Source organism: Staurois parvus, unplaced genomic scaffold, assembly GCF_062004578.1.
Source record: "Staurois parvus isolate SC_StPar_1 unplaced genomic scaffold, SC_StPar_1.0 ptg000634l, whole genome shotgun sequence".
NCBI classification, from domain to species: domain Eukaryota; kingdom Metazoa; phylum Chordata; class Amphibia; order Anura; family Ranidae; genus Staurois; species Staurois parvus.
In genome coordinates this window covers 11,082,075-11,107,716 of record NW_028318430.1, presented here as the reverse complement: position 1 = coordinate 11,107,716, position 25,642 = coordinate 11,082,075, and the positions used below count along the sequence as shown (strand labels likewise).

The following is a 25,642-nucleotide window of genomic DNA, read 5'->3' as shown; positions in this document are numbered from 1 at the left end:
CTACATGGTTTATACATCTTTTCAAGCATAGAGGTATATTTTTCTCATGGAAGTAGGCCTATGCTGTAATACCCACGTCATAGTAGGATGTTATTTGACTAATTTATATTTATATATCATGGTCTTTCTTAGGCCCATTTTTGTTTTGGTACTATTAAGCCGAAGATAGCTGGACTAGTATATGGAGCCTGTACGTTTTTATCTACTTTTTTATTTGGGGATTCTCATGGGTCTCTCGCCTTCCCATAGCCTGGTCTTTGCACCCCAATATCCGACATTTGGATGCCACCCCTCTGTGTCGGCCTGAAGGAACCTTAAATTGCTTGCCCTAGGGAGTCCATTGCATTATAATGTACACTTGCTAACTATGTAAATGGTTACAAATATTTTTTATGCTGTGTTTTGTCGAAACCATATATACATATATTGTACAAGTCTGTTTATCATTCTTAAATACATTGCCAGCCCCTGTCGCAAAACATGTTGGGCTTTTACTGCACAGCTTGAATATCCCCTACCTTCTGGAAGAAATATCCTGTTCTCACCGTCTGTACTCAACACACTTGTTGGAACTAGTTCTTTATGGTTGGTTGGTTGTGAGATGTTAGCTGTGGGCTAATTGTGCAATGTAACTATATACAAGATATATTTTAGAGGTGATATGTTAATAAAGGAACATTTATTTTATTTATTTATTTGTGTACTGAGTTTTTGTGCCTAAAAAGTCCATTTAATATCCTTCTCTCTAATATCTAACTTTAGGGATTTGGTACTATGGTATAAGCTGGTTCTTGACCTCCTACCACCCAATGGTCATTCCATTTTTTCAATATACAATTTTCACATTTGTTCAATAATTCAGATTTGGGTAATAAATGGATCTGAATTTTGCTCCATTACTTAATTCTGATGCACATGACGCTAGTCAATATTGTTCAATTAGCTCATAGCATCTCTCTTGCTGGGTTGGAATATATATATACAGTGTCTCACGGAAGAGAGTAAACCTCTCACATTTTTGTAAATATATTATTATATCTTTTCATGTGACAACACTGAAGAAATGACACTTTGCTACAATGTAAAGTAGTTAGGGTATAGCTTGCATAACAGTGTAAATTTACTGTCCCCTCAAACTAACTCAACACACAGCCATTAATGTCTAAAGTGCTGGCAACAAAATGAATACACCCCTAAGTGAAAATGTCCAAATTGGGCCCAAAGTGTCAATATTTTGTGTGCCCACCATTATTTTCCAACACTGCCTTAACCCTCTTGGGCATGGAGTTCACCAGAGCTTCACAGGTTGCCACTGAAGTCCTTTTCCACTCCTCAATGATGGCATCACGCTGGTGGATGTTTGAGACCTTGCGCTCCTTCAATTTCCATTTGAGGATGCCCCACAGATGCTCAATAGGGTTTGTGACGATCGCGGCGTCAGACCCCAGCCCTTCTCACCAAACTGGTGACCGTAGGACTAGCCAATCTAAAACCGCGCTGTCACGTGCGTAACAATGCCACGCCCAGCTGCACCCTGCACACAGATTTTCCAGCTAATGGAGCACAACCTGTGTACTTGCAGCCTGGGAGCGATTGTTACTGGGTCAGGTTAATTACACAATTAACCCTTCACACTGCCACCACCTCCTTTTTGTACAGAGAAAGAGGAAAATCGGCAATATTAGCAATAACACTGTGATGGTTGGATAATCGTCTGTATACCCCTGTCACCACAGGCAGGTTATACAGAGGATTAAAAACACACAGTAGCGCTCTTCAGCGGCAGGAATTCGTAATTTGCAGTAAAGAGCTTTAGAAACAGTTCAACACTTTCAGAAAGTAAGATTTATTACTAAAAGTTCAAAAGGGTGCAATAAAAATATTTACAGAAAAAGATGTAGCAAATATATATAAAAATATACAGAGAACAATAGCACAGCAAAGAGATAACAGAAAGGAATTTAGATAGATAAAGTACTTGCCAGTCAGCCTTGGTTTAAGCAGCTTCCAAGTTTTAGAGCCAAAAGGATGTTTTTATCTCCCACTGTCAGTTTCAATGTTAAAGCAGGGAGATCTTTAACTCTCACACACAGCTCAGCTTTTTCTAGCAATTCCACAGGGTGTCTCCCTGGAGCAGTAAACCAATCGCCTCATTTGGGGAGGGAGGTATAGGTGGAGACCTAAGCTATGAACAAAAACTCTCCTAGCTTCTATTATGATTCATAACTTATTCTCGGTGCATTTAGCAGTCTTGCCACTAGTAGATTAATATGCAGACGCATCTGTGGAACGGTTAGATATGAAATATGAAATATTCGCTTGAATGGTTTAGGAGATATAATTTTCTGCTCTCCGGTATATGTCAGATAGGGGGTGTAATATACCAGGGAATTTGTACTAACGTCAACCGTCCGAATATGTGCTCCATGTTTGTGTAATTACGTCCTATTTGAAGATATCACTTATATGAAAAAAAGAGTTTTTAAATTTAAGTCTGTTTTTACGACCCCTTGGAAGGTCTTTTTAACTCCGTGAAGGACTTAACTTACGATATCCCAGATTGCACAGCTAACAGACAGGTAGGCACCAGCTAGGCTGGGGGTTTTATAGCTCTGGAGCTCTCCTGCTGTGCCTTGATTGCCTGTGACCTCTGTCATCACCCAGACCACATGTCACTCAACAGAGAGGGAGGGGGGATGATTGGAGGAGAAAGCCTGCTTTGGGAGGGAGAGAGATGATACAACATGGAAGGGTTTGAAGCAAAATGGTTGACCGCGTCCATCTCTGTATGCCCAATTGTTACAGGGTTTTGGTCTGGATACATGCTTGGCCAGTCCAACACCTTTACCCTCAGCTTCTTTAGCAAGGCAGTGGTAATCTTGGAGGTGTGGTTGGGGTCACTAGCATGTTGGAATACTGCCCTGCGACCCAGTCTCCGAAAGGAGGGGATCATGCTCTGTTTCAGTATGTCACAGTACATGTTGGTATTTATGGTTCCATCAATGAACTGTAGCTCCCCAGTGCCGGCAGCACTCATGCAGCCCCAGACCATGACACTCCCACCACCATGCTTGACTGTAGGCAAGACACACTTGTCTTTGTACTCCTCACTTGGTTGCTGCCACACACGCTTGACACCATCTGAACCAAATAAGTTTATCTTGGTCTCATCAGACCACAGGACATGGTTCCAGTAATCTATGTTCTTAGTCTGCTTGTCTTCAGTAAACTGTTTTTCTGGCTTTCTTGTGCATCATCTTTAGAAGAGGCTTCCTTCTGGGACAACAACCATGCAGACCAATTTGATGCAGTGTGCAGCATATGGTCTGAGCACTGCCAGGCTGCCCACCCCTTCAACCTCTGCAGCAATGCTAGCAGCACTCATAAGTCTATTACCCAAAGACAACCTCTGGTTATGACGCTGAGCACGTGCACTCAACTTCTTTGTCGACCATGGCGAGGCCTGTTCTGAATGGAATTAGCTGCTAATTTCTTTTTATATGTTACTTGGTTTAAAATACACACCTTATACATTGGGTGAGATGGGGATTATTTATGATAAGGTGATTGCAACTAACTATGATTGCATCTTTTTTTTCTTATATAAGAGTGGAACCTGTCCTGTTAAACCGCTGTATGATATTGGCCACCATGCTGCAGCTCAGTTTCAGGGTCTTGACAATTTTCTTATAGCCTAGGCCATCTTTATGTAGAGCAACAATTCTTTTTTTCAGGTCCTCAGAGAGTTCTTTGCCATGTTGAACGTTCAGTGACCAGTATGAGAGCGTGAGTGTGATAACCCCAAATTTAACACACCTGCTCCCCATTCACATCTGAGGCCTTGTAACACTAACGAGTCAAATGAAACCGGGGAGGGAAAATGGCTAAGTGGGCCCAATTTGGACATTTTAACTTAGGGGTGTACTCACTTTTGTTGCCAGCTTAGCTAGTTGCATGTTTAGACATTAATGGCTGTGTGTTGAGTTGTTTTGAGGGGACAGCAAATTTAGAGTAATACAAGCTGTACACTCACTACTTTACATTGTAGCAAAGTGTTGTCATATGAAAAGATATAATAAAATATTTACAAAAATGTGAGGGGTGTACTCACTTCTGTGAGATGCTATACACACAGTATATGTATATATATAATACAAAGCAATCTTCTGAAAAAAACTGCAAAATTTTTAGAAATCACCCAAACCAACAAATATACAAAACGAATGCCGAAGGTACAAAACAAATTACAAAAATTAATCCGTTCAACATAATGAATATGACAAAACTAAATTCTTCAATTAGCAAATGCATCTGAAACAATGCGTACATGTCTACCTCTAAGACAGTTTTCTCCAGAACAGGCTTCACCATTGGAAGATTTTACTTTACTTTTGAGATTCACCATTATTTTCTGTACCAGAGACAATGCTTACCAAGGCTAATAAAGAAGATGAATCTCCCTGGCAAGGACAAAAGACAGCAATTAAAAACACACCTAACCCTTCCATATACTATCTAAAACTAGTAAATGTTTTGGCTTTACATACACTTTAAAAAGAATGACTATATATAAATCAGAAAATAATCCAAGATGGTTTACATAACTTAGTTTAAAGACTGACTATATATAAATCAGGAAATAATCCAAAATGGTTTACATAACTTAGTTTAAAATGAGTATTCAAATCTTTCAGGAGCCACATTTTTTAGGTAGCATAAGTACACAACTGTTTTCCTGTTTAACAATGCTAAATAAATATCAAGTTGCCTTCTTTTGTCCAATACAACAAATAACATAAACCAATCGATTGCACAACCAAGTTGCCTAATATCAAATATCTCAGGTTTTGACTTGGTTTGGTACCTGTACACAGATTGAAAGTGTTCTCACCAGCTTTTCCACAGATTACATCCTTTTTGAAATAATGTTAGGTTTGCAAGGTTTTAAACGGATCATTAAAATATTTTAACTATCTATATAAAAAGGTTACTTTGTAAAATTTATTATAGACTCATACAGTATATGATACCTATTTAGAACAGTATTTCACCTCTTTCATGTTGCAACATTGGGAGCATGGAGAGAGAGAAATATGTCACTTGTCTGACCCATTCTATGTGTAAATTGGGCTTTAGCTGTTATTCTCTGTAAACATCCCTTTTCAGCAAATCAGTAAAGGATAGCCTGGTGAATAAGTGAAGGGGGATCCAGAGTTCTACCTGCTCTCTGATTTTGGTAAATTAATTTGCTCAAAGTCTATAAATTAAGCATTGCAATGTGACATTTAGTTATATACTGAGAAGTACAGTATTAACAAGCATTTTTGTTTAGTTAATGGACTGTTGGATGTGCAAATCCTCTTTTCTGGGTTATGACTTCCCTTTAAAATTAACAAGACAGTATAACTATACAGGTTAAGGTGAAAAAGGGCTAAAGCAATCAAATGTCCTCACCCTAATCAATTCATAGCACAGTAATGCATTTTTTTTCCATAATACATTTTTATTTGGTTTTACAAATATAGTTACAACAACAGAAAAAACAAAAACAAAAATAGGACATTGAAAAGCTACACAATATCACAGTATACAGTAGGTGTTGCGTGTGCTGTTCTCCTCATATTTGTTATTTAACTGTGCATTGTATCACCAATTCTTATTTCACCACGTTTGTTTCTATGTCTTGATCTGTTGCTGCCATCTGCTGGCCAGAATTTGCATGCTACATGCCTCGGTTCTTGCTAGTAAAGTTTTTTCTCTGCTGGGCGTGGTTTTAGGTAAGCCTTGGTTCTGGTCACTTCCTGCAGCCATTTTATGTGCTTTATAGCTGTGTGACAGGACATTCAATACCCTGGGCTTGTGAATGCATCAGTTTTTGACCAGCAGTTAGCCTCAGGAAAGATATCACAGGACAGCATCAATACCTCTACTACCTTACAGTATTGTATCACTGTTTGTCGCTGTATTTGGACCAAATAAACCCACGCTGATTTCATTCCTGTGTATACGTTTGGATCCATCTAACCTGAGCATCTGCCGGTCCGGTCTGCTCCACTGCTTGGATAGGAAGGTAGGAAGTTACACAGCCATTATCAGTTATACCTTCATTCACCTTCATGTGGGGACAGAACATTGCGATAAAGTTTAACAAAGAGAAAAAAGGAAATATTGAATAATTCCTAACAGTCCTACTAGTTTCACAAAATAATAATTTTAGAGTATCCAAGAAAAGGTTAAACATAATAATATCTTAGGTTACAGTTCTGAACCTGTTGGACTAGGGTTTCCAAGCTTTGTCAAATTTAGTAATTCTATCATTTAGGTAAGCTATAGATTCTCATAGATGAAGTAAGTCTGGACTAGCTCAATGACTTCTTTTAGAGAAGGGGCTAAGTCTTTTTTCCAGTGTCTAGTAATGGCAAGTCTTGATGCTAGAAGAATATGTGTCACTAAGAGTCGATAATGGATTGGATATGTATCTATATTTATATTCAAAATGGCTAGGGTAGGATCTGGTTGTTTTAATAGCCCAGTAATTTCCGATATCATGTGGAAGACTTTATACCAATAGCTTCTAATAATAATAATGTCCATAATATATGTAATAGAGTACCAATCTGACCATAGTTTCTCCAGCATTGAGGATTATTTTGTTTTGAGAATTTGGCCATTTGGTAAGGAGTTAGATACCATCTTGTGGAAATTTTGTGCATTAGCTCCCAAAGCTTAACACATCTAGTAGCTGAAAACACATTCCCGAATGCACATTCCAACTGCTCATTAAAGATTTCAGTCTGTAAGTCTTTTTCCCAATTGATTAAGGGAGTAATCTTATTAAATTCTGATTTACATTGTAGAAGGTTATAAAATAGGGTTATACCACCTGATTTAGGAGTAGCGGAGCTATAGAACTGCAAAGATACTTTGGGTATATACAGTTGCAAGAAAAAGTATGTGAACCCCTTGTGATTACGTGGAGTTTTGCATGAATTGGGCATAAAATGTGCTCTGAATGTCATCTAAGTCACAACAATAGAAGAACACAGTCTGCTGAACATAATACTACACAAAAATTAGATGTTGCCATGGTTTAATTGCACATAACATGTAAACATTCACAGTGCAGGGAGGAAAAAGTATGTGAAGCCCTAGCTTAATGACTTCTCCCAGAGCTAATTGGAGCCAGGAGTGAGCCAACCTTGACTGCAATCAGTTTGATGATATTGGATGTGTTGCTGACAGCTGTCCTGCCCTTAAAAAACACACACCTGTTTTGGGTTTACTGGTTTCAAGAAGCACTGTCTGATGTGAACCATGCCTTGCAGAAAAGAGCTCTCAGAAGACCTACGATCAAGAATTGTTGACTTGCATGAAGCTGGAAAGGGTTACAAAAGTATCTCCAAAAGCCTTGATGTTCATGTGTCCACGGTAAGACAGACTGTCTACAAATGGAAAAAGTTTAGCAGTGTTGCTACTCTGCCTAGGCGTGGTCGTCCTGTAAAAATGACTGCAAGAGCACAGTGCAGAATGCTGCATGAGGTAAAGAAGAATCCCAGAGTGTCAGCTAAAGACCTACAGAAATCTCTGGCACATGCTAACATTTTTGTTGACACATCTACAATAAGGAAAACATTAAACAAGAATGGAGTACATGGGAGGACACCACGGAGGAAGCCATTGCTGTCCAAAAAGAATATTGCAGCACGTTTGAAGTTTGCAAAAGAGCACCTGGATGTTCCACAGCACTACTGGCAAAATATACTGTGGACAGATGAAACCAAGATTGAGTTGTTTGGGAAGAACACACAACACTATGTGTGGAGAAAAAAAGGCACAGAACACCAACATCAAAACCTCATCCCCACTGTAAAACATGGCGGAGAGAGCATCATGGTTTGGGGCTGCTTTGCTGCCTCAGGGCCTGGACGGATTGTTGTCATTGATGGGAAAATGAATTCCAGAGTTTATGAAGACATTTTGCAGGAAAACGTACAACCATCTGTCCGCCAACTGAAGCTCCGCAGAGGATGGGTGATGCAACAGGACAATGACCCAAAGCATACAAGTAATTCAACAAAACAATGGCTGCAACAGCAGAGAATACGCCTTCTGGAGTGGCCCAGTCAGAGTCCTGACCTCAACCCGATTGAAATGCTGTGGCATGACCTTAAGAGAGTGATTCACACCAGACATCCCAAGAATATTGCTACACTGAAACAGTTTTGTGAAGAGGAGTGGTCCAAAATGACTCCAGATCATTGTGCAGGTCTGATCTGCAACTACAGGAAACGTTTGGTTGAGGTTATTGCTGCCAAAGGAGGGTCAACCAGTTATTAAGTCCAAAGGTTCACATACTTTTTCCTCCCTGCACTGTGAATGTTTACATGTTATGTGCAATTAAACCATGGCAACATCTAATGTTTGTGTAGTATTATGTTCAGCAGACTGTGTTCTTCTATTGTTGTGACTTAGATGACGTTCAGAGCACATTTTATGCCCAATTCATGCAAAACTCCACGTAATCCCAAAGGGTTCACATACTTTTTCTTGCAACTGTATATTGTTTTTACTGGATGTTTCGATAGGCGACAACTGATGCGTGTATAGGTTGATTTTTCATAAGGGAGGAAGTTAAATTCTTTCATAAGGAATTCAAAATTTTTTATGTTTTTAACACAAATATCTTGTATTGTGCGCATGCCATTATGTTTCTAATTCGAGATAGCTATGCTAGGCATTATGACTTCTAAGGCTGTTATAGGTATAGGAAGAGGACTTATTCGGAGAGGATCTATAGGCATGGAGCTTAAGGATTTCCAGGCTTCAATTTAGGCTCGTATAGTTGGTGTTGTTTTACTAGTGGGAATCCTTTGCCACGAGCTCGCTAGTAGTATGGCACTTAAATCTGTAGTACAGGCTAGAGTTTATTCAATGTCACCCCATTTTGTATCATCTTTGACTATAAACCAATGTTTAAGTTGGTCTAATAATGATGCTTTGTGATAGTCCCTAATGTCAACAAATCCCATTCCTTCTATTTTTTGTGTTTGATTAATATATTATGTGAACATCTAGGTCTCATATTTCCCCAGAAATATTTTTTAAGCATAGATTGTAGTTTTGTTAGATATGAAGATTTATTTGGGATTGGAATTGATCTAAATAGATATAAAATCTGTGGCAATATGAACATTTTAAATGCGGCCAGTCTGCCAGCCCAGGATAGTTCATGTTTAGCCTTTTGATTAAGTTGGGTTTGAATTTTTGGAATGCATTTATAATAATTGAGAGTTCGAAGGTCAGAAGTAGAGATGAGCGAATCGAACTTGGCGAAGTGGAATTCGTTTCGAATATTAGGAAAATTTCCATTCGCGACGAATCCAAAGATTAGCAGACTTCGGATGCGCGAATCGAAATTTTTCCAAAAATGGCGGCGACATGTGCGGCGATGGAGCGGGGATCTCTGGGAAGGCGCGCAGACAAGGCGCGTTGACCCAAAATGCATTCATTCATGACATGTGATCGCATTAGCCAATCAGCAGCCAGCCAGCCAGCACTGTGTAATGGTCGAGCTATAAATTGCGGCCATTTTAGAATTCTCCATTTGCCTCCAGTCATTCAAGAGAGGCAGACCTGGCTGTAATGAGGGAGAGAGTTAGGGACACAGAAACGTTACTTAGGGCCAGAGAAACGTTACTTAGGGACACAGAATCGTTACTTAGGGACACAGAAACGTTACTTAGGGACACAGAAACGTTACTTAGGGCCACAGAATCGTTACTTAGGGACACAGAAACGTTACTTAGGGACACAGAAACGTTACTTAGGGCCACAGAAACGTTACTTAGGGCCACAGAAACGTTACTTAGGGCCACAGAATCGTTACTTAGGGCCACAGAAACGTTACTTAGGGACACAGAAACGTTACTTAGGGCCACAGAATCGTTACTTAGGGACACAGAACCGTTACTTAGGGCCACAGAAACGTTACTTAGGGACACAGAATTGTTACTCAGGGACAGACACAGAATTGTTACTGAGGGACACAGAATTGTTACTGAGGGACACAGAATTGTTACTCAGGGAAAGACACAGAATTGTTACTCAGGGACAGACACAGAATTGTTACTCAGGGACAGACACAGAATGTTACTGAGGGACACAGAATTGTTACTGAGGGACACAGAATTGTTACTGAGAGACACAGAATTGTTACTGAGGGACACAGAATTGTTACTCAGGGACAGACACAGAATTGTTAGTGAGGGACACAGAATTGTTACTGAGGGACACAGAATTGTTACTCAGGGACACAGAATTGTTACTCAGGGACAGACACAGAATTGTTACTCAGGGACAGACACAGAATTGTTACTCAGGGACAGACACAGAATTGTTACTGAGGGACACAGAATTGTTACTGAGGGACACAGAATTGTTACTGAGGGACACAGAATTGTTACTGAGGGACACAGAATTGTTACTCAGGGACAGACACAGAATTGTTACTCAGGGACAGACACAGAATTGTTACTCAGGGACAGACACAGAATTGTTACTGAGGGACACAGAATTGTTACTGAGGGACACAGAATTGTTACTGAGGGACACAGAATTGTTACTCAGGGACACAGAATTGTTACTCAGGGACAGACACAGAATTGTTACTGAGGGACACAGAATTGTTACTCAGGGACAGACACAGAATTGTTACTCAGGGACAGACACAGAATTGTTACTGAGGGACACAGAATTGTTACTGAGGGACACAGAATTGTTACTCAGGGACACAGAATTGTTACTGAGGGACACAGAATTGTTACTCAGGGACACAGAATTGTTACTCAGGGACAGACACAGAATTGTTACTGAGGGACACAGAATTGTTACTGAGGGACACAGAATTGTTACTCAGGGACACAGAATTGTTACTCAGGGACAGACACAGAATTGTTACTGAGGGACACAGAATTGTTACTGAGGGACACAGAATTGTTACTCAGGGACAGACACAGAATTGTTACTCAGGGACAGACACAGAATTGTTACTGAGGGACACAGAATTGTTACTGAGGGACACAGAATTGTTACTGTACCTGTACATGGGCCCCTGTACCGCCTCTTCATGCTGCTGCCAGGTCCAGAGTGTCTCATGGGTCCCTGTACGGCCTCCCATTGCTGCTGTCTCCATCGCCACACTCTGCCATGTGCCACTTTCAGGTCTCCTCACACTGCTGGTGTGTTCCATTTTTTGTCATAGGGTGCTGGCAGATTACGGGCCTCCCATTGCTGCTGCCAGGCCCGTAATCTGCCATGGGCCCCTGTACCGCCTCTTCATGCTGCTGCCAGGTCCAGAGTGTCTCATGGGTCCCTGTACGGCCACCCATTGCTGCTGTCTCCATCGCCACACTCTGCCATGTGCCACTTTCAGGTCTCCTCACACTGCTGGTGTGTTCCATTTTTTGTCATAGGGTGCTGGCAGATTACGGGCCTCGCATTGCTGCTGCCAGGCCAGTAATCTGCCATGGGCCCCTGTACCGCCTCCTCATGCTGCTGCCAGGTCCACAGTGTCTCATGGGTCCCTGTACGGCCTCCCATTGCTGCTGTCTCCATCGCCACACTCTGCCATGTGCCACTTTCAGGTCTCCTCACACTGCTGGTGTGTTCCATTTTTTGTCATAGGGTGCTGGCAGATTACGGGCCTCCCATTGCTGCTGCCAGGCCCGTAATCTGCCATGGGCCCCTGTACCGCCTCTTCGTGCTGCTGCCAGGTCCAGAGTGTCTCATGGGTCCCTGTACGGCCTCCCATTGCTGCTGTCTCCATCGCCACACTCTGCCATGTGCCACTTTCAGGTCTCCTCACACTGCTGGTGTGTTCCATTTTTTGTCATAGGGTGCTGGCAGATTACGGGCCTCCCATTGCTGCTGCCAGGCCTGTAATCTGCCATGGGCCCCTGTACCGCCTCTTCATGCTGCTGCCAGGTCCAGAGTGTCTCATGGGTCCCTGTACGGCCTCCCATTGCTGCTGTCTCCATCGCCACACTCTGCCATGTGCCACTTTCAGGTCTCCTCACACTGCTGGTGTGTTCCATTTTGTCATAGGGTGCTGGCAGATTACGGGCCTCCCATTGCTGCTGCCAGGCCCGTAATCTGCCATGGGCCCCCGTACCGCCTCCTCATGCTGCTGCCAGGTCCAGAGTGTCTCATGGGTCCCTGTACGGCCTCCCATTGCTGCTGTCTCCATCGCCACACTCTGCCATGTGCCACTTTCAGGTCTCCTCACACTGCTGGTGTGTTCCATTTTTTGTCATAGGGTGCTGGCAGATTACGGGCCTCCCATTGCTGCTGCCAGGCCCGTAATCTGCCATGGGCCCCTGTACCACCTCTTCATGCTGCTGCCAGGTCCAGAGTGTCTCATGGGTCCCTGTACGGCCTCCCATTGCTGCTGTCTCCATCGCCACACTCTGCCATGTGCCACTTTCAGGTCTCCTCACACTGCTGGTGTGTTCCATTTTTTGTCATAGGGTGCTGGCAGATTACGGGCCTCCCATTGCTGCTGCCAGGCCCGTAATCTGCCATGGGCCCCTGTACCACCTCTTCATGCTGCTGCCAGGTCCAGAGTCTCTCATGGGTCCCTGTACGGCCTCCCATTGCTGCTGTCTCCATCGCCACACTCTGCCATGTGCCACTTTCAGGTCTCCTCACACTGCTGGTGTGTTCCATTTTTTGTCATAGGGTGCTGGCAGATTACGGGCCTCCCATTGCTGCTGCCAGGCCCGTAATCTGCCATGGGCCCCTGTACCGCCTCCTCATGCTGCTGCCAGGTCCACATTGTCTCATGGGTCCCTGTACGGCCTCCCATTGCTGCTGTCTCCATCGCCACACTCTGCCATGTGCCACTTTCAGGTCTCCTCACACTGCTGGTGTGTTCCATTTTTTGCCATAGGGTGCTGGCAGATTACGGGCCTCCCATTGCTGCTGCCAGGCCCGTAATCTGCCATGGGCCCCCGTACCGCCTCCTCATGCTGCTGCCAGGTCCAGAGTGTCTCATGGGTCCCTGTACGGCCTCCCATTGCTGCTGTCTCCATCGCCACACTCTGCCATGTGCCACTTTCAGGTCTCCTCACACTGCTGGTGTGTTCCATTTTTTGTCATAGGGTGCTGGCAGATTATGGGCCTCCCATTGCTGCTGCCAGGCCCGTAATCTGCCATGGGCCCCCGTACCGACTCCTCATACTGTGACGTTGCAACAAGGTGGAATTCAACCCTACATATGTTAGACCGCCTTTACGAACAGCGAAAGGCCATCACAGATTCCTGATGTTACAAGCGGATAAAGGTACTCCCCTGTGTAACTTAGATGTCAGCCATTGGCAGCTCATGCGTGACACCTGCCGCTTGCTCAGGCCCTTTGAGGAGGCCACGCTATTCGTGAGTCGGCAGGACTATGGGATGAACGACGTCATTCCTCTGTTGCACGTCCTGCAACAAATGCTGTTAACAATGGCTGGTCAGGGTGCGGTAGACGTGGCGCACAGATCTCAACGCCACATGACCCCTGTGGGGGCAGGACAGGAAGAAGAGGAGGAGGTAGAGGAGGACATTGGTGCTCAGGAATTATTGAGTGAAATGGGTGGTTTTTCCACTCAGCGGACAGGAGTGGAGGAGCAGGAGCATCTGGTAGAGGAGGAGGAGGAGGAGACAGAGGACCCAGACGCACCGTGGCAGTATGCTGTGGAGATGGAGGCAGGGAGTCCCTCGCATTCCTTGGCACAAATGGCCCATAGCATGCTCAGTTGCTTGCGTAGCGACAGCCGAATAATAACCATCAGACAGAGGGATGACTTTTGGCTGTCCACCTTGTTGGACCCTCGCTACCGTTCAAAAATGGTGGCCTTTTTCACACCTGCTGAGAGGGAGGCCAAAATAACGTACTATAAAAACCACCTATGTAGTCAGTTGGTCTCTGCCTTTCTGCGCCAATGTCCATCCTCAGACACTGTGGGCCCTGTGCGCTCGCGTTCCGCTGCCATGGCAGCAGGGGAGGGGTGGGGTGGTAGGAGCAGTGGCAGCTCCACCAGCAGCGGCTGCCTCAGTCTGCAGTCGATGATGAGTAGCTTTCTTCACCAGCGCAGTGAGGAAACTACTAACCAGCCGCAGCAGCAGCAGCATCAGGTGGACCTGGAGCAGGACCTCAAACAACAGGCTTGGGCCTACTTGGACAGCACCCTGCCAACCGAGGTAGACAATCCCCTTGACTACTGGGCAACGAAACTTGACCTTTGGCCCCAACTAGCTGAATTTGCCCTTGAAAGGCTGTCATGCCTGGCCAGTAGCGTGGCATCGGAGCGCGTGTTTAGTGCGGCAGGAGGTATTGTAACTCCGCGGAGGACACGACTGTCCACCCAAAGTGTGGAGAGACTCACGTTTGTGAAAATGAATCAGGCATGGATTAGTCTGGATTTCAAACCACCAGTTCCTGACACAACTGACTAAATCCGCCATGAATCATGCCCCAAACATGTGCCACTTTCAGGTCTCCTCACACTGCTGGTGTGCCCGTAATCTGCCATGGGCCCCCGTACCGCCTCCTCATGCTGCTGCCAGGTCCAGAGTCTCTCATGGGTCCCTGTACGGCCTCCCATTGCTGCTGTCTCCATCGCCACACTCTGCCATGTGCCACTTTCAGATCTCCTCACACTGCTGGTGGGTTCCATTTTTGTCATAGGGTGCTGTATGGCCTCCCATTGCTGCTGCCTCCACCGCCACACTGTGGCTCCACACTCTGGTTTTGGCCCCGTGACTGCCCAAATGAGTGAAGTGTGCGGTGATTCTAAGATCGACGGCACTCATCTGCATGTCATACTGACTGACAGTATTATTTCTCTTCCCCAGCAGACTCCAAGGGCATTTAAATTAAAGGTACAGTGTTCTGCACTAATATGAAGGCTCTCTGAAGCCTAGAAACACCCTTTTATAAGTTAAATTCGCAGCGAATATATTCGCATCAAATCGAATTTATTCCTCGAATTCGCCGAATCAGCCGAATCGAATTTTTGAATACTTCGCTCATCTCTAGTCAGAAGCTTTATTTGTCAACAATATTCCAAGATAAGGAATGGCTTAATTTTCCCAGATGTAGGGAAATTTGTTTTGGAGGTGCATTTTTAGAATGTGATCTACACCTAGATTTAGGATATTAGATTTGGATGCATTTATTTTATAATATGAAATATTACTGACTTGTATGAGAGTTTGTTGAATTGCTGCTAAAGAAGTAGAGGGATTATTTAGCATTAAATTGATGTCATCCGCAAAGAGCATTATTTTGTGGTGGTTTTGACCTATATAGAAGCCATGTATATCTGGATTGTTTCTTATAGTTTCAGCAAGAAGTTCAATTGATAGGTTAAAAATTAGTGGCGACAATGGGCATCCTTGTCTGGTATCATTCGTAATTAAGAATTGTTTGGATAGCATGTTAGATACATAGACTTGGGCGGAAGGATTTGTGTACATTTCTGAAATAGCATTAATAATTGTTCCTGAAAATCCAAATTTATGCAGTACTTGGAACATGTATGTCCAGTGTATCCTATCAAAAGCCTTTTTCGGCATCCAGAGCAAGTAATAAGGAGGGAATTTTATGGAAGTCTGCGTAATGAATTATGTTTAGTCACCAGGTTGCGACAGATGTTTGCCTACCTTTAGTAAAGTCTAACTGATCAGGCTTGATCAAATCTGGGAATATATTGGCCAGTCTGCACGCTATAATTTTAGCGTAGTTCTTAATATCAGTATTTAATAAAGAAATAGGCCTGAAATGTTGTGGGTTATCTGGATCTTTACCTGATTTGGGGATTGTTACAATTAATGTTTGAAGCATTTCGGAAGGTAATGAGGCGGATGAAAACGTGACAGTGTATAGTTGGTTTAGATGAAACTTTTATAGTATTCGCTGGAAAATCCATCTGGTCCCAGACTTTTGCCATTGGGTAGTTTTTCTATTGTTCTGTTTATTTCATTTATTGTGATTGGGAGTTTCAGATATTAAGTTGTGATTTCAAGAGTGGGTAAGCGAATTTGTGATAAAAATGCTTGTATGTTTTCCATAGGAGGCTGGAGAGTGGATTTGTCTTGATTTAGGTTATAAAGCAAATCGTAGTAACTAGCAAATTAATTTGCTATTTCTTGAGGATTAGTGATTTTAGTTTTATCCTTTGGGTTGATAAGATACGATATTTTAGTATGCAGGGATTTCATTTTATTCACTACGTATTTCCCTGCTTTGTTTCCATTAGAGTAGTAGTTGAGTTTTAATTTTTCTGTACTTCTATCAAATTGGTACATTAGTAAGGAGCGTAATTTGTTCCTTAGTCTGGAGAGTGTATTCGAGGTGGTTTGATTGATTTGAGCTTTATTTTGCATCTCTAGTTTGCGAATATCCTGTAGTGCAGCGGTTCTCAACCTGGGGGTCGCGACCCCTTTGGGGGTCGAACGACCATTTCCCAGGGGTCGCCTAAGACCATCGGAAAACACATATTTCCGATGGTCTTAGGAACCGAGACACCGCTGCTCTGTCTCGCGATCTGTGGGCGGGATGATATGCTGCCCCTGTAACCTGGCCACACCTCCGGGATCACTCAACAGCTCCGCCTCCTCGCCGCTGATTGGCCACCGGAACTGTAGCTCAGGAGAGGCACACAGGCGGCCAATCACCGGCGAGGAGGTGGAGCTTGGAGAGGAGGAGCCGAGCGGCAGAGCGCGCAGATCGAAGAAGATCGAGGGAGCTGCAGGACCGAGTGAAGAGGAGAGAGGCCAGAGAAGGAAGACAGCTGACAGGTAAGTGCAAATTTTGCTTCTGCAGGCTGTAGATGGGAGAGGGAGAGAGCGAGCCCAGGCTGGAGCAGGGGTCAGCAAGGTAAGTATCATTGGTGTCAGTGGGAGGAATAGTGCCCCATCATTTGTGTCACTAATACCAACGATGGGGCACTATTCCTCCCCCCACTGACACCAACGATGGGGCACTATTCCTCCCACTGACACCAATGATAGGCACTATTCCTCCCCCCACTGACACCAACGATGGGGCACTATTCCTCCCACTGACACCAACGATGGGGCACTATTCCTCCCACTGACACCAACGATGGGGCACTATTCCTCCCACTGACACCAACGATGGGGCACTATTCCTCCCACTGAAACCAACGATGGGGCACTATTCCTCCCCCCACTGACACCAACGATGGGGCACTATTCCTCCCCCCACTGACATCAACGATGGGGCACTATTCCTCCCCCCACTGACACCAACGATGGGGCACTATTCCTCCCCCCACTGACACCAACGATGGGGCACTATTCCTCCCCCCACTGACACCAACGATGGGGCACTATTCCTCCCCCACTGACACCAACGATGCGGCACTATTCCTCCCACTGACACCAACGATGGGGCACTATTCCTCCCACTGGCACCAATGATAGGCACTATTCCTCCCGCCACTGACACCAACGATAGGCACTATTCCTCCCCCCACTGACACCAACGATGAGGCACTATTCCTCCCCCCACTGACACCAACGATGGGGCACTATTCCTCCCCCCACTGACACCAACGATGGGGCACTATTCCTCCCCCCACTGACACCAACGATGGGGCACTATTCCTCCCCCCACTGACACCAACGATGGGGCACTATTCCTCCCCCACTGACACCAACGATGGGGCACTATTCCTCCCCCCACTGACACCAATGATAGGCACTATTCCTCCCCCCACTGACACCAACGATGGGGCACTATTCCTCCCCCCACTGACACCAATGATAGGCACTATTCCTCCCACTGACACCAATGATGGGGCACTATTCCTCCCCCCACTGACACCAACGATGGGGCACTATTCCTCCCCCCACTGACACCAATGATAGGCACTATTCCTCCCCCCACTGACACCAATGATAGGCACTATTCCTCCCACTGACACCAACGATGGGGCACTATTCCTCCCCCCACTGACACCAACGATGGGGCACTATTCCTCCCCCCACTGACACCAACGATGGGGCACTATTCCTCCCCCCACTGACACCAACGATGCGGCACTATTCCTCCCACTGACACCAACGATGGGGCACTATTCCTCCCACTGGCACCAATGATAGGCACTATTCCTCCCGCCACTGACACCAACGATAGGCACTATTCCTCCCCCCACTGACACCAACGATGGGGCACTATTCCTCCCCTCACTGACACCAACGATGGGGCACTATTCCTCCCCCCACTGACACCAACGATGGGGCACTATTCCTCCCCCCACTGACACCAACGATGGGGCACTATTCCTCCCCCCACTGACACCAACGATGGGGCACTATTCCTCCCCCCAATGACACCAACGATGGGGCACTATTCCTCCCCCCACTGACACCAACGATGGGGCACTATTCCTCCCCCCACTGACACCAACGATGGGGCACTATTCCTCCCCCCACTGACACCAACGATGGGGCACTATTCCTCCCCCCACTGACACCAACGATGGGGCACTATTCCTCCCCCCACTGACACCAATGATAGGCACTATTCCTCCCCCCACTGACACCAACGATGGGGCACTATTCCTCCCCCCACTGACACCAATGATAGGCACTATTCCTCCCACTGACACCAATGATGGGGCACTATTCCTCCCCCCACTGACACCAACGATGGGGCACTATTCCTCCCCCCACTGACACCAATGATAGGCACTATTCCTCCCCCCACTGACACCAACGATGGGGCACTATTCCTCCCCCCACTGACACCAATGATAGGCACTATTCCCCCCACTGACATCAACGATGGGGCACTATTCCTCCCCCCACTGACACCAACGATGGGGCACTATTCCTCCCCCCACTGACACCAACGATGGGGCACTATTCCTCCCCCCACTGACACCAACGATGGGGCACTATTCCTCCCCCCACTGACACCAACGATGCGGCACTATTCCTCCCACTGACACCAACGATGGGGCACTATTCCTCCCACTGGCACCAATGATAGGCACTATTCCTCCCGCCACTGACACCAACGATAGGCACTATTCCTCCCCCCACTGACACCAACGATGGGGCACTATTCCTCCCCCCACTGACACCAACGATGGGGCACTATTCCTCCCCCCACTGACACCAACGATGGGGCACTATTCCTCCCCCCACTGACACCAACGATGGGGCACTATTCCTCCCCCCACTGACACCAACGATGGGGCACTATTCCTCCCCCCACTGACACCAACGATGGGGCACTATTCCTCCCCCCACTGACACCAACGATGGGGCACTATTCCTCCCCCCACTGACACCAACGATGGGGCACTATTCCTCCCCCCACTGACACCAACGATGGGGCACTATTCCTCCCCCCACTGACACCAACGATGGGGCACTATTCCTCCCCCCACTGACACCAACGATGGGGCACTATTCCTCCCACTGATACCAATGATGGGGCACTATTCCTCCCACTGATACCAATGATGGGGCACTTTTCCTCCCACTGACACCAATGATGGGGCACTATTCCTCCCACTGACACCAATGATGGGGCACTATTCCTCCCACTGACACCAATGATGGGGCACTATTCCTCCCACTGACACCAATGATGGGACACTATTCCTCCCACTGATACCATTGATGGGGCACTATTCCTCCCACTGACACCAATGATGGGACACTATTCCTCCCACTGACACCAACGATGGGGCACTATTCCTCCCACTGATACCAACGATGGGACACTATTCCTCCCACTGACATCAGTGATGGGGCGCTAGTCCTCCCACTGATACCAATGATGGGGCACTATTCCTCCCACTGATACCAATGATGGGGCACTATTCCTCCCACTGACACCAATGGCGGGACACTATTCCTCCCACTGATACCAATGATGGGACACTATTCCTCCCACTGATACCAACGATGGGACACTATTCCTCCCACTGACATCAGTGATGGGGCGCTAGTCCTCCCACTGATACCAATGATGGGACACTATTCCTCCCACTGACATCAGTGATGGGGCGCTAGTCCTCCCACTGATAACAATGATGTGGCACTATTCCTCCCACTGATACCAACGATGGGACACTATTCCTCCCACTGATACCAATGATGGGGCGCTAGTCCTCCCACTGATACCAATGATGGGGCACTATTCCTCCCACTGCAAAATTACAGTTCTGAAGTAGCAACAAAAATAATTTTATGGTTGGGGGTCACCACAACATGAGGAACTGTATTAAGGGGTCGCGGCGTTAGAAAGGTTGAGAACCACTGCTGTAGTGAGTCATTAAGCTGTTTATTTATTTGCTTTTTAGCTTTAGCACACATTTGTACCACATATATATATGCTTTGTGAGTGTACTGTGGAATTGATCTAAATATATATAAATATATATAAAATCTGTGGCAATATGAACATTTGAAATGCAGCGACTTTATATGGACAAACTCCTGAAGATATTTTTCAAGTATCAAGTTATTGTTGGGGATTTTTATAATGGACAAATTTACACTCCAGAGGTTGTGTGGTTTCACTAAGTGGTTATCCAAAATAGTAATTGAGTGGTCTGACCACACATTGCTATGGTTGATGTGGTAACATTTTGCAGTAGCCATTTATCGCTTCTCGGCCTTTTGGCTAAGATCAAGTGTAGTATCTGTTCTTATCAATGTCCAGTGGGGGTGCTCCCGGCCATTCTAGCTTTGCGGGGATGGCTGTTGTATAGTACCCTCACTGGTATGATGGGGGTCTGAATGGCTATTACGGGGGCAGCAGAAACCGGGAGCCCACGAGTTAAGCTGGGGCCTGGGAGTAATTCCCCTTTGGAACGTCTGAAGGACCCAGTACCTCCTGATTTGGACGGATCTACCTTGTCTGGCCAGGGGCTGGGAAGGCAGAGAGTCCGCAAACACAGTGCCCCCTGAGTAGTCACCTCAGGGGTGCTCTGAGTAGCACTTGGGTGTGGGACCCCACGTTGCGAAAGAGCACATGGTCACTGAGTTTAAACACTTTTTGCACTGCGCCTCTAGGACCGGGCCTTTTGGCCAAGTCCTGGGCAATTTTTTTGCTACAGGCCTCAGGGCCTGGTCAGTGCACAATTTGGCACGACCACTTTTTTATTTTTATAGATTTATTTAATTATTTATTTATTTTTCACTCCCATTTTTGTCACTTTTTACTTATGTGTGTGTTTTCTTCACATGATGGAGAGTGTGGGTCCTCGGGTCTGCCCTGAAGTCTAGGGGGAGGATGTGTGGCCTTTTGGTTCCTTCCTCCCCTGATCCCTAGGGGGTTTTCTCTTTGGGAGAGCCCCCTGACCAAGTACTGGATGTCCGGCTTCGGCTGGGCATAAGGAACGGTGGTCCACCAGGCCTTTTGGCCAGGAGGACCAAATGGGAACCTTGTCCCCGTCAGGAGCTTCGTGCCCCGGGGGATCAGGGTAGTGGTCCAACCCCTTCGGGGGTAGGACAAAGCACACCCCTAAGTGCACTTTTTGTGTGGTGTTTTTGCACTTGCACTTTTTTGTGAAACACTTACGGGTTTTTCGTTGTAGTTTGCACGTTTGCGGACTTAAAAAAAAAAAAAGTAGCCATTTATCTACCAATATAAGGCCAATTCTTGAATAAGATTGTTGTCTAGCCAAAAAAAAAGGTGTACTCTCTTTCACCTGCATGTTGATACCTCCAAACGTTATAGACATCTTCATTTAATAGAAAGGGGTATAGGGTTGGGGTAGTCTTTTTTGAGATGTTTTTTAGTCTAGGTTTCTGTCAACTATGAGGTTGAAGTCACCGCATAGTATAAGGGAACCAGAACGATTTTTGGAGATTAGTTTAACCTCCTTGGCGGTATGATTATTTACGATTTTTTGTGCTGAAAGCGGTACCATTTTTTTGCATGGAAATATGTAGTTTTTTATTGTAGGCTGTAATTTTTAGGAATAACTCATTGAAATCTGTCCGAACAAGAGTCTAGTAAACATTTCGGATATGATAAAATTTGAAACACGAAATCATAAATTATAATTTAATAAATAAATAATAAAAAATAATAATATAATAATAATATATTTAATTCAATGATATAAACAAACCAAAAACACTGAAATTTGAAATATAGCACCAAGTTCGCACATCACTGAGCAAAGTCGCAAAATAGTTTTCAGTGTCTGATGACGAATTTCCCCACAAATCATTATCACTCAATTCTGCAAGTGGTTCTGATTTACTATCGCTGTTCTCTAGCTGATCTACAACCGCTTTTGACCTAAAGGGATGCTTTTTGGACGCCATGGACTTTTCTAAGTTTCCAGGCAGAAAGAACAGTCAAAATGCAGGCAGGGCACAGGAAAAAGCAGTAGGGACAAAATATATATGAAATGCATTGAAACAGCAATGTTTTACTATATAATAATCGTTTTTAAAACAATGACATTTTTAAAAATTTCAAATTTGCCGCCGGTTCCGGCGCCCATACGTCCCGACGTCACAGGGACCGGAACACGGAAGCCGGATGCCGGCATAGGCCGGAGGAGATGGCCGGGGACGCTGCAGGGGACACATCGCGGGAGCGAAGGACAAGGTAAGTGCTGCAGGGACTCCCTGAGCAACGCCGCATGGTAAGCCCGAGTGTAGCTCGGGGTTACCGCTCTTGGTACTGAAATTTTACCCCGAGCTACACTCAGGAATACCGCCAAGGAGGTTAAAGAGCTTGGTAGAGTATCTTTTTTGATGAGTATTAGGTGCATATGAATTTACAATAATTTAATCTGTATTATCTATAGTACATATAAGAATCAGGTACTGACCTTCGGGGTCTGAGATATTTTCATGAATAACAAAGTTTAGTGTTTCTCTACTAGTAGTGAGTACTCCTCTTTTTTCAGAGGCATTGGCAGTATAGAAATGTGGAAACTTTTTGTGTGAGCATTTAGGAGGGGCCGAATCTACGAAATGAGTCTCTTGAACACAGAGTATATCACATTTATCTTTAAATGCCTATTTCCACATGTTTGTACGTTTGGCCGGATGATTCAAGCCATTGGCATTAATAGAGATAATTTTTATGCCCATTGAATAGATATATTTACCAATATTAATCGGGGCTTAACCAAGGGGCCCCTAAAGCGGTAATACATTTTTATACGCATGTCAGTTAAACCATTTAGACTATTAGGAATTACAGGATAGTAGAAAAAAAAGGAAAAATAATAAACAAATACAGATAAATGAACAGATAACAAATCAGTAAAACATAGGATCTTAGCCAAGTGTTATGTACCTGACGGCGGTAGCCTCTAGCTTTCCACGGACCGGACTCCCCCAAGGCGCGGAATCTAAGTCCCAATCTGCTTGTTCACCAGGGCCCCTGATGGTGGGGATGGACTTGGAGCAGGCCTAGACCAGGTCGCGACCCCTGGGTTCGCCCAGCTGTGGTAGAAGCACCACCGGAGGTGTATGGCAGGTGAGAGCCTGATGTGAGGAGGTAGCGAGAGCAGAGTCGGGCAGGCCGGGTCAGTAACGGTGGAGGCAGAACGGTACCAAAACAGCAGACAGAAGAATAAACAGGTCACAAGCTGGGTTTGGTAACAGGAGATCAGACGTGCAGGATTAAACAGGAGAATTGTCAGACAAGCCAGGGGTCAGAACAGGAGACAGACAGCAAATCAGGGTCAGGCAGGGTCGGCAACAAGGCAATCTCAAATACAGGAACACAGGATACAGGTAAGACCATATGGCAATTAGAGCCAGACCTGACCTGTTTTAAATAGGGCGCCCTGCGCCCTGAATTGTGCCAAACGCACGTCCGCGATCGTGCGTGATCGCGGCCAGATCTGGGATCCCTGACATTGCCCCTCCCTTATAGGCAGCCTCCGGATGCCCACCTGATTCATCCTTTGAGGCTGGCTGTGAAGGAATTCTCGCATCAATCTGGGAGCATGGACATTTTGAGCAGGTTCCCACGAATTCTCCTCTGGCCCATAGCCTTTCCACTTAATCAAGTATTGCGTTTGATCACCCCTCTTTCTGCAGTCCAAAATTGCCTCTACCTCGAATTCTTCTTCCCCATTAATGTCTATGGCCTTTGGAGGTCTAGATCTACGATTTAAAAAGGGATCTAGTACTGCAGGTTTTAGCAGCGACACATGGAAAACCATATATTGTTCGAGCGTCTGATTGGTCCGCTCTGTCTGCCCGTTAGTCTGTGGGTGATATGCAGAAGAAAAAGATAACTTGATCTTCAACCCCTCACATAACGCTTTCCAGAATTTGGACGTGAATTGGACTCCCTGATCCAGGACAATATCCTTTGGAACGCCGTAAAGTCTCACTATCTCTTTTATGAAAACCTGTGCCGTTTCGGAAGCAGATGGTGTCTTTACTAGTGGAAGGAAGTGGGCCATCTTAGAAAGACGATCTACCACTACAAAAATCACGGTGTGATCCTGCGAAGGCAGCAGTTCCACGATAAAATCTAAGGAGATCATACTCCAGGGTCGGTCAGGTATTGGCAAAGGTCACAACAGGCCCCAAGCCCTGTCTCTGGTGGGTTTATTTCGATTGCAGATAGGGCAAGATCTAACGTACGCTTCACAATCCTTGGCCATATTTGGCCACCAAAATGTGCGTCGTGCCAATTCTAAGGTCTTGTGTATCCCAACGTGACCTGCCAGTGGATGGTCATGGCAATAGCCTAAAACCAGGGACTGAGCCTCCTTGGGTACCAGGATCTGTTCCCCCCTCCAAAAAAAGACCTTCCTTGCTCTGTAGTGAGGTTCCAGGTAAATCAGGAACCTGGGTAGAGGCAGCCTGCAGTTTGGACAACAGCTCAGACTGGAGCAACAAGAAGCTACCTGCCGGTAAAATGGTATCCGGTTGGGGTGTCTCTCTACGGTCCTCAAACATCCGGGAAAGAGCATCTGGCTTTGTATTTCTAGACCCAGGACGGTAGGTGATATGTAGGTTAAATCTCGCAAAGAATAGTGCCCATCTGGCCTGGCGTGGGCGGAGGCGTTTAGCTGTCTTCAGATACTCAAGTTTTTTATGGTCGGTACAGAATAAAATGGGATGTAGGGCTCCCTCTAATAGACACTGCCATTCCTCTAATGCTGCCTTAATGGCTAACAATTCCCGGTCCCCGATATCGTAGTTTCTTTCTGAAGGGGAGAGCTTCCTAGAAAAGAAGGCCACCGGGTGCACTAGCTCCTTGGCCCCTACTCTCTGAGACAACACTGCTCCTACAGCCACTTCTGATGCGTCTACCTCTAATATATACGCCAATGATGCATCAGGATGGCTCAGAATGGGAGCTGTTGTGAACAGCTTCTTTAATGCCTCAAAAGCAGCCTGTGCTGCTGGGGTCCATTGGAAACGTACCCCCACCTTGGTGAGCTGGGTGATGGGTGCTACCAGGCCTGAGAAGTTCTTTATAAACTTCCTATAGAAATTAGTGAACCCAATAAAACTCTGAACCCCCTTCTTATCCGTGGGGGCAGGCCATTCCAAAATTGCCGTGATTTTCTGAGGGTCCATAGCGATCCCCATGGTGGAGATAATTAGACCTAAAAAC

The 25,642-nt window shown here is 45.6% G+C and overlaps 1 pseudogene; it reads left to right on the top strand.

The window, feature by feature from the left end:
- The first annotated feature begins 20,690 nt into the window (after window positions 1-20,690).
- LOC149449271 (U2 spliceosomal RNA) lies at window positions 20,691-20,806 on the top strand (annotated as a pseudogene).
- Window positions 20,807-25,642: the final 4,836 nt, after the last annotated feature.